The following is a 15,874-nucleotide window of genomic DNA, read 5'->3' on the forward strand; positions in this document are numbered from 1 at the left end:
GAATGGCTTAAAATCCCTCTGACCACTGTGGAGGACTTGTATATGTCATTCCCAAGGCCCTACACCATACTAATAAAGTATTGTGGTCTAAAACCAGGTGTTTCAGTTTCATTGTCCAACCCCTGTATGCGTATGCTATGTTCATCTGTGTCATTCACTAGAGGAGTTTAAGCACTGATAATAAAACTAAAAATAATACACACAGAATAATTAGACAATAATATGACAGGGAAACCTGAACTTATAGCTTACTAAAATTATTCTAAACATACAACACATCAGTGCAGAAACAATTATTTTGTACACTAAGCCCTACAGAGGCTGTAGGGAATCATTTGGGATTCAGCCTCAGCTTTGCTGCAGTTTGGAAACATTACTTACTGATCACTCACATTTTCAGACAAGAAGAACTATTTTATTATTATTATAATTATACACAAGATAAGGTGTTAAATAACCTATGCCAATCCATTAGAGCTTCACATAGGACCCACCCCACTCTTTTCTAACCTGCCGTCACCAAAATTCCTGTTGAATCCTACACCTCTATTAAACCTTATGCCAAATCAGAGACGTACTCTGTAATAGGCTTTAAAAAAATTTTATCCGCAGTGTAATTATCCTGTAGAATAACAGAGACAACTCAATGCAATGTCAATGTAGGTGTTATATTATGGATGAAAGAATGATGAATGCAAATCAGTTTTTCACCTTGGAAGATAATAAAAATGACAATTGAACTGAAAAATCCTGACCTGAAAATAATAAATAACTAGATTCATTGTGGCTGCCCAGCTGGCCTAGAAGAGGCACTTTGCGCTTACTGACTGACTGACACCTAATGTTGAAACACGCATGCGCGAGCAGGAACGGTTTATTCAGCCATATTTCACAGAGAGAACTTAAGGTGGTGCCACTACACCGTCTGTTGTTAGTTCTGCCATATTTCACATTCCAGTTCGTTAACTAAATTTGGAACTATTCTCTTTTCGGGACCTAAAAATGTTCAAGGGGTCAGAAAATTGAGAGCTGAATTGAGACACATTCGCGACTAGGTTCACCATACACCGCGGTGCAACTCACTGTTTTACTGGAGCCTCGAGCAGAAATGTGTTGCACGTTGTTGAGGTAATGTTTATCATAGTATTTGCTTTATGTTTGGAGAATGTTTCTGTGACTCAGCCTTTTGTTTCCTACTTTCCTACTAGTCATCTAGTCTGTCCTTAAAACGATACGAATACACGAACACATCTCAGTTACTGACTTTCTGACGAGTAAATTACATCTGCACAGCTTTTTGTTTAACTTTATACAAAAATGGACACAATCTCCGGCTTATTAAAGCCAGAACACCAGAGTGAGTTGTTACTCAAAATAAACGATGCTGTGAATTATGTACAGCACCGTTTTATCAATCGGACCCTTGTAGAAATGTAAGTCAGTAATAAATGTCTAGTTCCCAGCGATGCCCTTTATCAAGTATAGATTGCTTTGTTGATAAAATGTTGAGGTGCTTGGTTTTAGAAATGTTCAAAAACCTAAATGCTATCTTGTTGCTTTCTGGTAAACGAGTTGCTTTATGTCATCTAAACAAGGGGGTTCCATTTTGTAGCTTTGTATGAACAGAAAATAACAGGCATTCCATGATCATACACACACTATTAGCAACTGACAAGATAAACTACTTTTATAGTTTATTAATTGTTATCATTGTAAACAAAGACATTGATATGAAGCATCAAAACTTCTCCAATGTTAATGTTCTCTCAGAAGTTCCTGTGCAGAAAAGCTGAAGATTTCAGTCAAGGTGACTCATATTGGTTTGGTCTGTCCAACATGAACACAGAAAGGGCCTGGATGTGGGTTGATGGCACTCCTGTAAATAATGGAACACAGTAAGTGTAAGATCTCACCAACTACAATATACAATATCCCCTGAATTATCACTGGATTAGGAGCACAAACATTGTATCTACACTCACTGTTCACAGTGAGTAGTTCTACAATTACAGACTGTAATTCCCTGCTGTATCTGATCCACTCTTACCAGCACAACACACACTAGCACACCATCACCACATCAGTGTCACTACAGTGCTCATAATGTTACACCACTCAAATTATACTCTGCTCTGTGGTGGTCCTGATTTTTGAAGAGCAGGATGAAATGGGGATAAAGTATGCAGTGAAACAATTGGTCTGTGGTTGTAGATCTACAAAGTGCTCCTCTATGGTCAATGGAACTGATAAAATACACAGTGAGTATAGATAAAAGTAGGTGTTCCTAATCCAGTTGACTGTAGTTGTCTGCTTACTTTATTCCCATTTTTATTTTAAATTCAAGATCAGAATCATGCTTTATGGTCGAAATATGTTTGCACCTACATGGAATTTGTCGTTACTAAGGCACAGTATCAGACAACAGAATATTCACCCTGTTCTACAGTGGTTCGGACCCCCACAGAGTAGGTATCTTTTTTTTGTGTGTGGTAGATCATTCTCAGAGCTGCAGTGACACAATGTGGTGTTAGTGTGTGTTGTGCTGCTAGACGTGCCTCAGACACGTGGAATCCATCAACCAACCGTATTCAGCCAACAGTGTCCCATGACAACTGGAGAAGGACAGGTGACTAACACTAACTATGCAGCAACAGATTAGCTACTGTTTCTGATGGCCAACAAGCCAGGTGTCTACTAGAGTGGACAGTGAGTGGGCACAATATTATAAAACTTCAGCTGCACTGCTGGGTGTGATGCAACCTTATCAGCGCTGCACACACTGCTACTCATCTTTAGTGTTACTGTTTTACTGAATGACCCACCACCCAAGAAGTACCTGCTCTCTGGTGATCCCTAATCAGTGACTAACAAAAAGCGGCTAAGAAAGTGTGCAAAACAACAGGTGGACAAGTGTGCCTAATTTTAGAACTACAAAGTGCATCTCTGGTAAGAGGAGCTGATTCCTTGGAAAATTAGTGTGGAAACAAAGCGGGGGTGTTAATGTTATGGCTGATTGGTGTATGCTGAGAGGCTGGAGAGAAATTTGCCATATCAATCAATCTATCAATCAGTCAATCAATTAGTCATCAAATAAAAACAATTCTGTCTTTTTAGGTTCTGGGAGTGGTCTCCTTCCAATGGTATTACTAAAGACTTGTGTGCCCGACTGACCCCAGGGGATTCTTACCACACAACATGGTTTGCATCTTCTTGCAAGAACGGTCTGAAAAGGATCTGTGAAAGGAGCCAGGGCAGTGTAGTCTTATAGGAGTGAGGAATAATATAAGTTGAGCAAAAATTATTTGCCTATAAGTGCTATATACAACCCAATTAAATATAAGGCTTTTTTGTTTTAAATAATATGACTTTAATTGTGGTTACACTGATTACCCTTTCTTATTATATCATTTTTTAAAAATAATTTCTGTAAAACATTTTCAGCTACATTTATTTATGTACAAATAAAGATTATTATACTTTCACTGACAGTCGCCCAATGCAGGACTTGAACCCACAACCTCCAGGTAATAATAATCAGTAATGATAAAATCGAATTTTAATGCATCATTGTGGTAAGGATATGGATATGGAGTAATTAGTAATTTTATTTTAAATATATATAGTTTTAATGAAATGTATTTTTAAAAAAGGTCGAGATGAGCAGCAGGCAGTATGTTTATGTTTCTCAAATGGAATATACACTGTTTTGAAATGTAAGATAAATATTTCAGAGCAGTTTAATCTGAAGTGGTGCCATGTAGAGGAATTTAGATTACATCATAGCACTTGTAAAAGGATGCTGGGTTTGCAAAGAATATTGGCAGTCATTTAATTGACAGTCTAGTGTTAATCATAATAAAATTGTGGAAGGTCAGCAAGAAGTAGTCCTTAGGGAGCATTTTGCCTTACAGTGCCTAGATCATTTGATTTTATTGATTTAATTTTAAATTGTGGCTATAGCTTTTTCTCAAAGCATATAAAGGGTGACTGTGGTGTGTTCTTCCTGCGTCTGCATCCAAAACACACGTTGGTAGGTGGATTGGTGACTCAAAAGTGTCCATAGGTGTGAGTGAATGTGTGTGTGTTGTCCTGTGAAGGACTGGTGCCCCCTCCAGGGAGTATTCCTGCCTTGTGCCCAATGATTCCAGGTAGGCTCTGCACCCACTGAACTGGATAAGTGGTTACAGATAATGAATGAATGAATGAATGAATGAATAAGTATGTTAAACAATCCTGGACTGAACAGATAACAAGGTACTACTACAAAATATAGGCCATACATAATAATAGATGTACTGCTAACAAATGGGTACTTATTTGACACACTACTTAATCCTCTAGTGTGCAGTTTTGAGTGGTTAGAACCTGTTTAGCTGTAAATTCAGGGAGGAAAAAAGCTAATTATACTTTTCTAACTCTGCTTATGAGTACAACGTATCCATTTTTGGTTTTGGACTGTGCTGTGAGATATGTATGTCTAAACCATTTCCTAATTGACACCTAATTCATTAAAATAAATCATGGTCCATGAGATTATAGCAGTAATGCTGCCTTCATTTTGTGTCCAGAAGTGGTCTGTAAGTCTGTAAATGTCTTGCCTCAGTGGAAATGTGCTTTTATAACAGCATTACACCCCTAAATCAAAGGTATTATCAATAAATTCTAGTATATGTTGAACACTGCAAACAAACTGAGCAACAAAACGTATAGGACTTTATTTTATTGTTCACTGCACTTTTGAAAATATTAAAATGTATTTTTTAACTGATAAAAGTGACTTGAATGTATAATAAATGGATGTATTAATTGTGTTTGTATATTTACAACTGAATCAGAATGGGTATTGCATACAAATATTTGAAATCTTTCTTCATTACACATCTTAAACCATGCCAGTAGGCCAGGTAGCGTCTTTGGGCAAACAAGCTTCTTCTGGCAAAGTTGATTGGCTATTCTAAAAATTGTCCACCAGTGTGTGTGTGTGTGTGTGTGTGTGTGTGTGTGTGTGTATCATGCCCTGTGATGGACTGGCACTCTGTCTACAGTGTGTTTCTGCCTTGCACCAGGTAGGATCCAGCTGAAGCAGTGCCAAAAATTAAGGAATATATAGTGGGATAAATGTTGTTCTCCATTGTAATTCTTTTCGTAAACCTTAATATTTGTTACAAATGAATACACTACATTTTTCGAATGCAATTCTTTAAATATTTCTAACATCGCTCAGTGATATATTATTACCACGTTCACTGCAGCATGTTGTTTATCATCTCAAACAGATGGTGGCAGCAAAGTACTTAAACCTAATAATACTTAAAATCAGGATTTTAGATAAACAAAAACAGAGTATAAATCCTAGCTCTGCTTTATTATAAATACTTTATATTATATATTATAATATATATTATAATATATAATATCATATATAATAATATATTATATTATTATATATGACAATTTGTCATATTCAGTTCCATTACACACTGAGTATAGATCCCTCTTCTAATGAGGGATTTTAGGTATACAAATGTATCCACAAGCGGTTTGTGCAGTCTCTATATAAAACCATTTTCAATGACACTGAAGGATAGAGTGGTACAGAGCCCATTCACTGGGCTTTGAAGAGGTGAAACTAAATTCTTATACCTATGGGATGAGTTGAAATGGTGCTTGTGTGCAAACATAGTTATCTAACATCAGTACTTGACTTCACTTATGCACTTGTGGCTGAATGCAATCAAATACAATAATATTCCAAAATATAAAATGGAAAATAGAGAGTGAAGCAAAGAATCAGAAATACTTTATTGATCCCAGGGGGAAATTGCAATTATTACAGTAGCAGCCAGTTGTAAAAGAATAAACACTCTAATAAAAATTTAACACAAAAGGAATTTTTTACAATATGTACACATCTATAATAATAAATACGGATATACTGTATACAGCAGTATGAGTATTGCACATTTGAGTTGTTACACTCATAATTAAAAAATTTGTTCTATTGTAATTACTGTACATGTGAAAGGTGTCGTGCTTTAAGTGTGGAGTTATAAAGTCTGGTAGCCACTGGTAGGAATGACCTCCTGTGGCGCTCTGTAGTGCATTTTGTCTGAATGAGTCTTGCACTGAACGTGCTCCTGTGTCTCATTACCATGTGATAAAGAGGGTGGGAGCCATTATCCATGATAGCCTGCAGTTTAGACAGCACCCTCCTCTCAGACACTGCCGTCAGCGAGTCCAGCTCTACACCCACAACCTCACTGGCTCTACGGATCAATTTATTAAGTCTGTTGGCATCTGCCACCCTCAACCCGCTGCCCCAACATGCAACAGCATAAAGGATGGCACTGGCCACAACTGACTCATAAAAAATCCTCAGCATAGTTCTGCAGATGTTGAAGGACCTCAGACGCCTCAGAAAATAGAGACGACTTTGGCCCTTCTTGTAAAGGGCGTCAGTGTTCTTAGCCCAGTCCAGTTTATTGTCAATGTGTACGCCAAGATATTTATAGTCCTCCACAATGTCCACATTGACCCCCCTGATGGACACAGGGGTCACCGGCGTTTTGTCCCTCCTCAGGTCCACCACCAGCTCCTTTGTCTTTGTCACGTTGAGCTGCAGATGGTTCAGCTCACACCACGCAACAAAGTCGTTCACCGTCTCCCTGTACTCATCCTCATCACCCCTGCTGATACATCCAACAAGTGCAGAGTCATCAGAAAACTTCTGGAGGTGGCAAGTCTCTGTGCAGTAGTTGAAATCAGTAGTGTAGAGGGTGAAGAGGAAGGGAGAGAGGACAGTTCCCTGCGGGGCTCCAGTATTGCTGACCACTCTGTCTCACACACAGTGCTGCAGACGTACATACTGTGGTCTGCCAGTCAGGTAGTCAACAATCCAGGACACGAGGGGGGAGTCTACCTGCATCGCGTTCATCTTGTCACCCAGAAGAGCAGGCTGAATGGTGTTAAACGCACTGGAGAAGTCAAAAAACATGACCCTCACAGTGCCGCCTGGCTTATCCAGGTGAGCATACGCTCGGTTCAGCAGGTAGATGATGGCATCCTCAACCCCCAGACGAGGCTGGTAGGCGAACTGGAGGGGGTCTAGAAGTGGCTGGACCATGGGCCGGAGGTGATCCAGGACAAGTCTCTCCGTGGTCTTCATGATGTGGGACGTCAGTGCCACCGGCCTGTAGTCCTTGATGTCACTGGGCCGCGGAGTCTTTGGCACAGGAACAATGCAGGACGTCTTCCACATCACCGGGACCCTCTGGAGGCTCAGGCTCATGTTGAAGACATGTTGCAGGACTCCACAAAGTTGGGTGGCACAGGCTTTAAGCACCCTGGGGGGAACACCATCAGGGCCTGCAGCCTTGTTCGTGTGGAGTCTCTGTAGCTGTCTTCTCACCTGGTCAGCTGTGAGATTCACTGTAGAGGTCCCTGGTGGGGGAGGAGAGGAGGTGTGACGTGGACTATCACAGGAGGTGTGACGTGGACTATCACAGGAGGGGAGGAGGGGGAGTGGAGTGGGCTGTTGAGGCCCGACAGCAGAGGAGTCAGGGCTCACAGTGTCAAATCTGTTAAAAAACAAATTTAACTCGTTGGCCCTGTCCACACTGCCCACTACTCCCCTGTTGTTGCTGGACCTTAAGCCAGAGATGGTCCTCATACCACTCCAGACCTCCCTCATGTTGTTCTGCTGGAGTTTCCACTCCAGGTTCCTCCTGTATCTTTCCTTAGCCTCCCTGATGGTTCTCTTCAGTTCCCTCTGAATCGTTCTCACCTCCTCCCGGTCTCCAGCTCTGAAAGCCCTCTTCTTCTTATTGAGGAGTGCTTTAATGTCTTTTGTTACCCACGGCTTGTTGTTTGGGTAACATTTAACAGTCCTGGTTGGGATAGTGGATTCTACACAGAAGTTTATGTAATCTGTGATGCACTCTGTGAGCCCGTCAATGTCCTCTCCATGAGGCTCATAGAGTGCTGTCCAGTCTGTGGTCTCAAAGCAGTCCTGCAGTACTTCAGAAGTCTCCTCACTGTCCTCATGGTCACGGGCTGACTCTTCACCTGAGACACATACTTTGAACTAAGGTTGACCAAGTTATGGTCAGATCCACCCAGAGGGGGGAGGGGGGAGCAGCTGTATGCCTCCTTAACATTAGCATACATCAGGTCCAATGTTCTCTCCTCTCTGGTAGGACAGTCCACATACTGAGTGAAGTTTGGTAATGTCCTGGCCATAGTGACATGGTTAAAGTCACCTGATATGGCAATGAAGGCAGTCGGGTGTTGAGTTTGGAGACGCGCTATGGTGGAGTGAATGACGTCACACGCCGACGTCGGGTTGGCAGGGGGGGATGTACACAGCGACCACAACAACATGGGAAAATTCCCTCGGCAATAATATGGCCTGAGTCCAACAGCCAACAGCTCAATGTCCGGACAACAGATACGCTCCTTGATGGTAATGTGACCAGGAGAGCACCAGCGGTTGTTAACCAACACAGCCAGCCCTCCCCCTTTACGCTTACCGCTCTCGGTGCGGTTCCGATCGGCCCGAACAGTCTGAAAGCCAGCGATTGAAACAAAGGGGGCAGACTCTATAAGAATACCCTTGATTATAAATAACCTATTATAAGTACCTGTAATCCCATGATTCTTAATTAACAAAGTGAATATTTGCTAGATTGTTTAAAGTGCGATGACACCTCAAAGAACTCAAGAACAGTACATGTCTCTGTCCATTTTTGAGCTGAATTTTTTGTGCAACAGCAATGGTCACCACAAACTGAAAGATGTTACAGATCAAACCATTAGCGAAGTAATGATCCTCCATTTTATTTTCCACATTTGTGCAGTAGTCCTGAAAAAGAAGCCTGTTTGAGTGTGTGTTCCTTCAGTGTCCCCCAGTATTTGTTTTAATTTTTGATGGAAGAAATTACCATGTCTCAGGTTGAAAATCAAGACATGATTTTCCTGCTTTACTCCAAATGGTATTTCTGGTGCATCATTCCTCATGAATTTGCCTTTTGTGTGTATATATATATATATATATATATATAATTTCAAATTTTAACTTAGCCCCTCTCTCCACCAACATTCACAATAATCACATCCTGAACTTGGCAACATTTACAACATTTTATTTAATATTAAACTATGTAATACATTTTAGGACAAAGACTGTTATTTAAGAATTTTTTTTTAAGTTAAAGGAAACACATTTTACCAAGTCATTTTGTCTTCATTTTTATTGGCCTGTTTAAAATCATAAATCATATAAATTAAGGGCAGTAGCAAATCTGTCTGGATAATAGAAAATAGAAATAGGACACGTGCTTATTCAAATGGCACTTGCCAGGGTCCTTTAAAAACTAAATGTCACATATTCTAATATTAGATTGGACTGCCTTTGTTTACTGCACTGTTCACTGTGGCACCGTTTCCACAATGTTACAACTTTTATTTCTGTCCAGAGGTGCATTCATTTTTCCCCAATATCTTGTATTGATAATGGGAGATTTCGAACATTTTGCAAAGTCTTCTCCTGCCCATCCCAAATATTCTCAATGGGGTTCAGGTCTTAGGACTTGGTGGCCAATCCATGTGTGAAAAATAATGTCTCATACTCCCTTACCCACTCTTTCACAGTCTGAGCTTGATGAATCTTGGCATTGTCATCTTAGAATATGCCTGTGACATCAAGGAAGAAAAAAGTCCATTGATGGAATATCCTTGTTGTTCAGTATATTGAGGTAGTCAGCTGACCGTAATCTTTGGGCACGTAATGTTGCTGAAGCTAGACCTGACAAATTGCCACCTCTCTTCTTACCCTGATGCACATCCTCCTATAGACAGACACTGTTCACTTGATAAATATGGTGTACACATATAACTATAGTATTTTTTTATTATTATTATTATTTTTTTTGCTTCCAATGATATTCATCACTTTAGTGAATCAGACACTTTCACCTACAATTAATTGCGACAGGTGTAGTACCACGCTGTGTACTGAAGATGGCAGCAACCTGCTTTTTTTTTTATTTCTTAAAGCTGCTCTGCAAGAACCTCAGATGTAACTGATGATATCTCAGTCAGTCAAATATACACCTGATGGTTTGTTAAATAACCCTCAACAAGCAGTATATATTATCACAATTCAACTGTGATATTAAAGTTTGTAATTAAAAAACGTATTATCTGGAAAATTTAGTTCTCACATAATTTGTATATGAAATGAGATGGACTTGTGTGTAGGAGACATTGACCATTGTCATGGGTTACAGGAGGCAAAGAGGGGGAAGTAACTGCAGAGATGGTCATCTTATACGGTGAGAAACACTAGCTAACAGAAACAGACAGATATTAACTAATCAGCTAAACCCAGAGATGCCAGTCTAATACTAAAGCTAAGTGATCCATTGTTTTTCGCTTGGGGTGCGTTCCAAGACCACCCGCGAAAAACGAATTTCCGCGAAGTAGAGAAAATATATTTTTTATGTATTTAACGAGTATTTGGACTTTTAAAACCCTCCCTGTACTGTTAATAACCCCCTCTTTGCATTAAACAGTCATTCTATAATGTTTTTCAGTTGGAACTACATGTGATATTCTACCAGTTTCTTTAATAGAGTCATTTCTAAGCTGTGATTTAGCGTCAGTAAATTTCACTCGGATGTGGACATGAACAATGCATGTACTGTACATAAGAAATACTTGTAAATTATATATTTTGTCACCTACAGGCCTAGTCTAATCCATGTAAATAATAAAAAAAATTTTTGGCTATTCATCTTTCACGGTTTTCCTAGATTTTCCCTCAATATCCGCGGTGATAAAGCGGCCATAAGCCCCCTTGAAAAAACTCGCGAAGTAGCGAATCCGCGAAAGATGCACCGCGAAGTAGCGAGGGATTACTGTAGTGAAGTTTGCCTGTCTTCCAAATGGCACAAAGAAGACGCATGAATCACACTGTGACACAACAGTGCTTCATCATATTCGTCATCATCTTTTCCACTTCTTCAAGGTTGTGGTGGCAACAAGGCAAGCAAAGATGCCCAGACATCTCTGTGCCCTGCAGCTTTCATGAGCTCCTCCAGAGGGATCCCCAAGTATTCCCTTGCCTATTGTAATCATATTAAATATAATACATATATTTGTAATTATAAATCTATGACAATTGGAGGGAGGCACTGTATTGCAGCAGGTATTGTCACAGTCACACAACTCCAGGGTCCTGGAGGTTGTGGGTTCGAGTCCTGCTCTGGTTGTCTGTCTTTGAGGAGTTTGGTGTGTTCTCCCTGTGTCCACGTTGGTTTCCTCCCACGGTCCAAAACACATGTTGGTAGGTGAATGGTGTGTGTGTGTGTGTGTGTGTGTGATCCTATGAAGGACTGGCGACCCTTCCAGGGAGTGTTACTGCCTTGTGCCCAGTGATTCCGGGTGGGCTCCGGACCCACCACAAACCTGATTTGGAGAAGCGGTTGCAGACAATGAATGTTGATTGGAAGACTCTCTCTCTCTTTTTGACTCTCTCAATTTAAATTAAGGTTATTGCTGATCATACTAAAGCACATTCCCTCCCCTGCCAGATTATATAACCAATTCACCAAAATACTGATAATAATCACTTTGAAATTATAACAAGTATGTACAATGCCAGTTGAGACCAGGATGAAATATTCTATATATGATTTCAGTCATAGCCAATTAGGTCTCTACTCAGTTCTCTGCGTTCACCACCTTCTGTAATATGATTGTAACTTATAAAGCTGCCAAATTCTGTAAAAATTTGATTATGTCTCTGCCCCAACACATCATCTCACCCACTCTCTCACTCTTGCTCACAGACACACATGTACATACTTCTTTATCAGGACCACTACACCAAGTTCCCCTTAAGAAAGGGAGTGATACATTAATTTGCTAATGGACCGGGTTATTATGCCTTCTGAACTGCTGTGGTCATTGCTTTTCTTTTTTGGATGCTGGGCTTCTGTTGTTGCCTCTTTAAAAATCTCCAGTGTCAACAGAACTGTTTCATTTTAATAAGGGTACAAATTGGAGCATGATAATTACTTGAATAGATAGTATAGATGATAGTATAGAATAGATGTAAACATTTTGTTTACTATATAATCATGCGAATGCAGATCTATATTTGAATATTATTATTTGAATATAAAATGTCTTCTGAAATTAAATTCAGTTTTCCGTAAATCACAAAGCATTTGAAACTGAATGTCAACGTTGCTGATCAACTGTCAGAAATTCAGTTTCTAAAAAATATATATATATTTTTATTTATTTATTTATTTGTTTGTTTTTATTTTATTTTTTATTTTTTTTGCAAGCATGTCTAGTCAGTGTTTATCCTATCACAAACCTAAGGAAATAATCCCATCCAATTGTAGGGCAAAGCTTGCAAGAGGTATGCAGCAATAGGTAAGTGGAGTAAGAGTTGAGGACTACTTTTTCTATATATTCCTAGAACTGTGCATGCTGAATGAAGGCAAAGGGGTAGAGTTGCAGCTAAGCCACTTTAAAGGCATTAGGGGAATTTCTCCTTGGAAATAACATCTACATATGTAATTTAGATTTACACAGATGGGTTTTTAGAGGTTTGGAATGGGACTTTAATTAATTAAATTGTCAAATAACCTTTGCCATAGGCAGAAATTTAGTAATTATTTGGGTTCTCCTAACATGGTGACTCAGACTGAAGAGGTTTGAATCTCTGTGGCCTTTAAATTCACATGTGGTACAAAAATAAGTATCCAGTTGAGTCGTGGTAGGTCCGGAGCCTACCCGAAATCACTGGGTACAAGGCGAGAACACACCCTGGAGGGGGCTCCAGTCCACACACTCACACATATGGACATTTTACAGTAGCCATCGTGTGTTTTGGACCATCGGAGGAAACCCATGTGGACACAGGAAGAACACACCAAACTCCACAGAGTCACCCAGAGTGAGACTCAAACCCACAAGCCTTGTCACACACTGGAGCTGTGTGACAGCGACACTACCTGCTGCACCACTGTGCCGCCCCAAAAAAATATAAATTTATAAAAATGTAAAACCAAATAGAAGCTAAAGTGACTGCTGGATATGGCCATGAAAAAAGTCAATTTAATTGGACAAACTTAACTATACGCTTCTCAACCAATTTTGTCATATTTTACTCTGTTAATTAGAATAATGTATTACATATTATGATTATATTTATGGGAAATACATAAAGACACAACTTAAGAACATAAAATAAAAGGTTTTTCAGAGTTTGGTATACTTACACCCTGGTGTATAAAGGGCCAATAAAGGCTTTAAAGCTTTACTTAACAGCAAATTTTAAAAGTCTTTTAACCAACACTCTCCAAGAATGCTTTGGATATATAATTTATAAAGGACAGGTGTATGTATGACCTGAATGAATTTAAATGAATTCTTTTCTTCAAAGAGCCCAACTAGTCATATTAAGATGATTAAACAGTCAGTACGTTTGCACCATTATTTCAACAAATTTAACATGTTCTTTTTATAGATTATTTACAATATTCACTATTACAGCAGGTGTGGCACGGTGGCGCAGCAGGTAGTGTCGCAGTCACACAGCTCCAGATGGATGATGGATTCCCGCTCCAGGTGACTGTCTGTGAAGAGTTGGTGTGTTCTCCCCGTGTCCGCGTGGGTTTCCTCCCACGGTCCAAAAACACACATTGATAGGTGGATTGCGACTCAAAAGTGTCCGTAGGTGTATGTGTGTGTGTTGCCCTGTGAAGGACTGGCGCCCCCTCCAGGGTGTATTCTCGCCTTGTGCCCAATGATTCCGGGTAGGCTCTGGAACAACCGCGACCCTGAACTGGATAAGCGGTTACAGATAATTAATGAATGAATGAATGAACTATTACCACAACAAAAAGGTATACCATCTTCTAATCAATAATTTCTCATCTTCTTTTTCGCTTATGCATTTTAGGGTCACGGTTAATCAATAATTTGTATTCCCTTAAGGTGCAGCCATTCTTGGTGTCCAACTGGTCATGCAATCTATGCAGAAAAGCATAGCAAATACAGTAAAAATATTTTGGAGCAGCTGCACAAATCACATGGCAATTTGGGCACCATGTCCAATGCCAAGAGTCAGCTAGTATGCTTTTCTTGGGTTCAACCTTTGCTTTTAAAGAAGGCTTGTCTTAAATATTCTCTTAACTAGGCTCTGTTAAAATACTTGTTAGTATTGGTTAGCCTAGAGCTTCATGCTTACTAGTTGATTTGGGTGTGATTTCAGGGTAGTGGAAACATGAATTGTAGGGGCTGGGCTAACAGCCAGCAATTCTAGATAAATTGGCTAGTGGTTGGTTTGAAGACATCAACTCCATAATTCAACTTGCATAATTCAAACATTAAAAAAAATGTGCTTTCCATTTTCTGTTCACACCAGGAAGACACAGCACTAAAAGACACAGACACAGAAGCAGAATATTTATTGTTATGTTCCCACTGTGTTCATGTACTGTCCCTTTAAAACCATGCTCCAAAGCTGTAGTCATGTGATTCTGCCTCTGTCTGCTACATGGAATCAACCTAAATGCAGAGGCCGACCAAACGACTTGAGCAGCTAGTACCAAAGAAAAACAAAGCATCTGTGTTTTGGACGTGCTGTGTTTTGACTAGAATTAAGACGACACTGAATAAAAAGAAGTCAAATGTAAACGAAGATTTTCAGTGATCAAAGCACAATCACACCAAACATAAACAGTGCTCAAAAAACAAGAAAATATTAGAAAACAATATCCCATATTTAATACTGGAGCATATGTACAAGTACAAGCCTTGTCACTGAACTATGAGGGTCAAAAATACAAAAAACAAAATAATCGTTCATTAATCATAATTGTGGTAAAATGTACAATTAATTAAAGATATTGATTTGTGCTCATATCGATATCCAGGATTGTCAGTATGCAGTTAAGAAGGTAAACTTCATGTTAACTTTTGCATCTTCTCAGTCTCTCAGTTTCCTGGATCTAACAGAGGTTTGGATCACTCCAAAATCTCTGCAGCTTTGGCTGCCTTATCCTCCATCTTTGCCTACTCCATTGAATTGGCAGGTGTGGAAGCACAGGACTGCTACTTTCTTGTCTATGGTGCTACAACCCATTGTCTGACACACTTTCACATTTCTCCTTTTGAAATATCATGCCATTACAGTGTCTATTCCCAGTAAATTCCAGATGCGGTCATCCTGCCTTCTCCCATTATTGTAATATTTTTTTTTTACCTTCAATCACTTTTACCTTCAACCAGTCTACTTCAATGCACAAAATTGAAAACACTGGACCTTTTCAGTTGAAATATTTAATGTTTATTTTATTTTGGGAAGCTAAAGAAAAGTTAGGACTATATCCTGTTAAAACAGTATCTGTTTTTTTTTTGTTTGTTTGTTTGTTTTTTAGCAATTTATCTGTGATTCCCTTGTGTGCACTGCAGTTGCTTGCCCTTTTATTTAAATGTCAAAAGGACATATATTTATGCTAATTAGAAACAATGGACATGCATTTTGAATTCAAAGGAAAACTAGTATTTTTACCTTAAAATTACTGTCATTGTGAAGCTTCAATGACCTGTAATAGGGAGAACAGAGCCTCTTTTGTTGCTATTCCAGGCTCAGCACAGCAGAAACTGTACTATATAACCTTAGGATGAGGACAGGAAACTGTAGGGGGAGTCCAGGGGCAAATTTACCAGATCTTGCCTAGTGTTCTTTTAAAAAGATGTTGAGATTCATCATAAAAAGAACATAGCTGTGAAAAAAAAAATCTGAGGCTTAAGAGCACATCATGAATTTGACATGCGCTGTGTCTGAACTATG

The 15,874-nt window shown here is 39.4% G+C and overlaps 1 long non-coding RNA gene across 1 annotated transcript; it reads left to right on the forward strand.

Moving 5' to 3' along the window:
* The first annotated feature begins 858 nt into the window (after positions 1–858).
* On the forward strand, positions 859–4,763 carry LOC136700319 (uncharacterized). Its single transcript, XR_010803719.1, has 3 exons — positions 859–1,128; positions 1,771–1,895; positions 3,115–4,763. It is a non-coding gene; the product is annotated as an uncharacterized lncRNA (long non-coding RNA).
* Positions 4,764–15,874: the final 11,111 nt, after the last annotated feature.

The sequence above is a fragment of the Hoplias malabaricus genome, chromosome 6 (genome assembly GCF_029633855.1).
Source record: "Hoplias malabaricus isolate fHopMal1 chromosome 6, fHopMal1.hap1, whole genome shotgun sequence".
Taxonomy (NCBI): domain Eukaryota; kingdom Metazoa; phylum Chordata; class Actinopteri; order Characiformes; family Erythrinidae; genus Hoplias; species Hoplias malabaricus.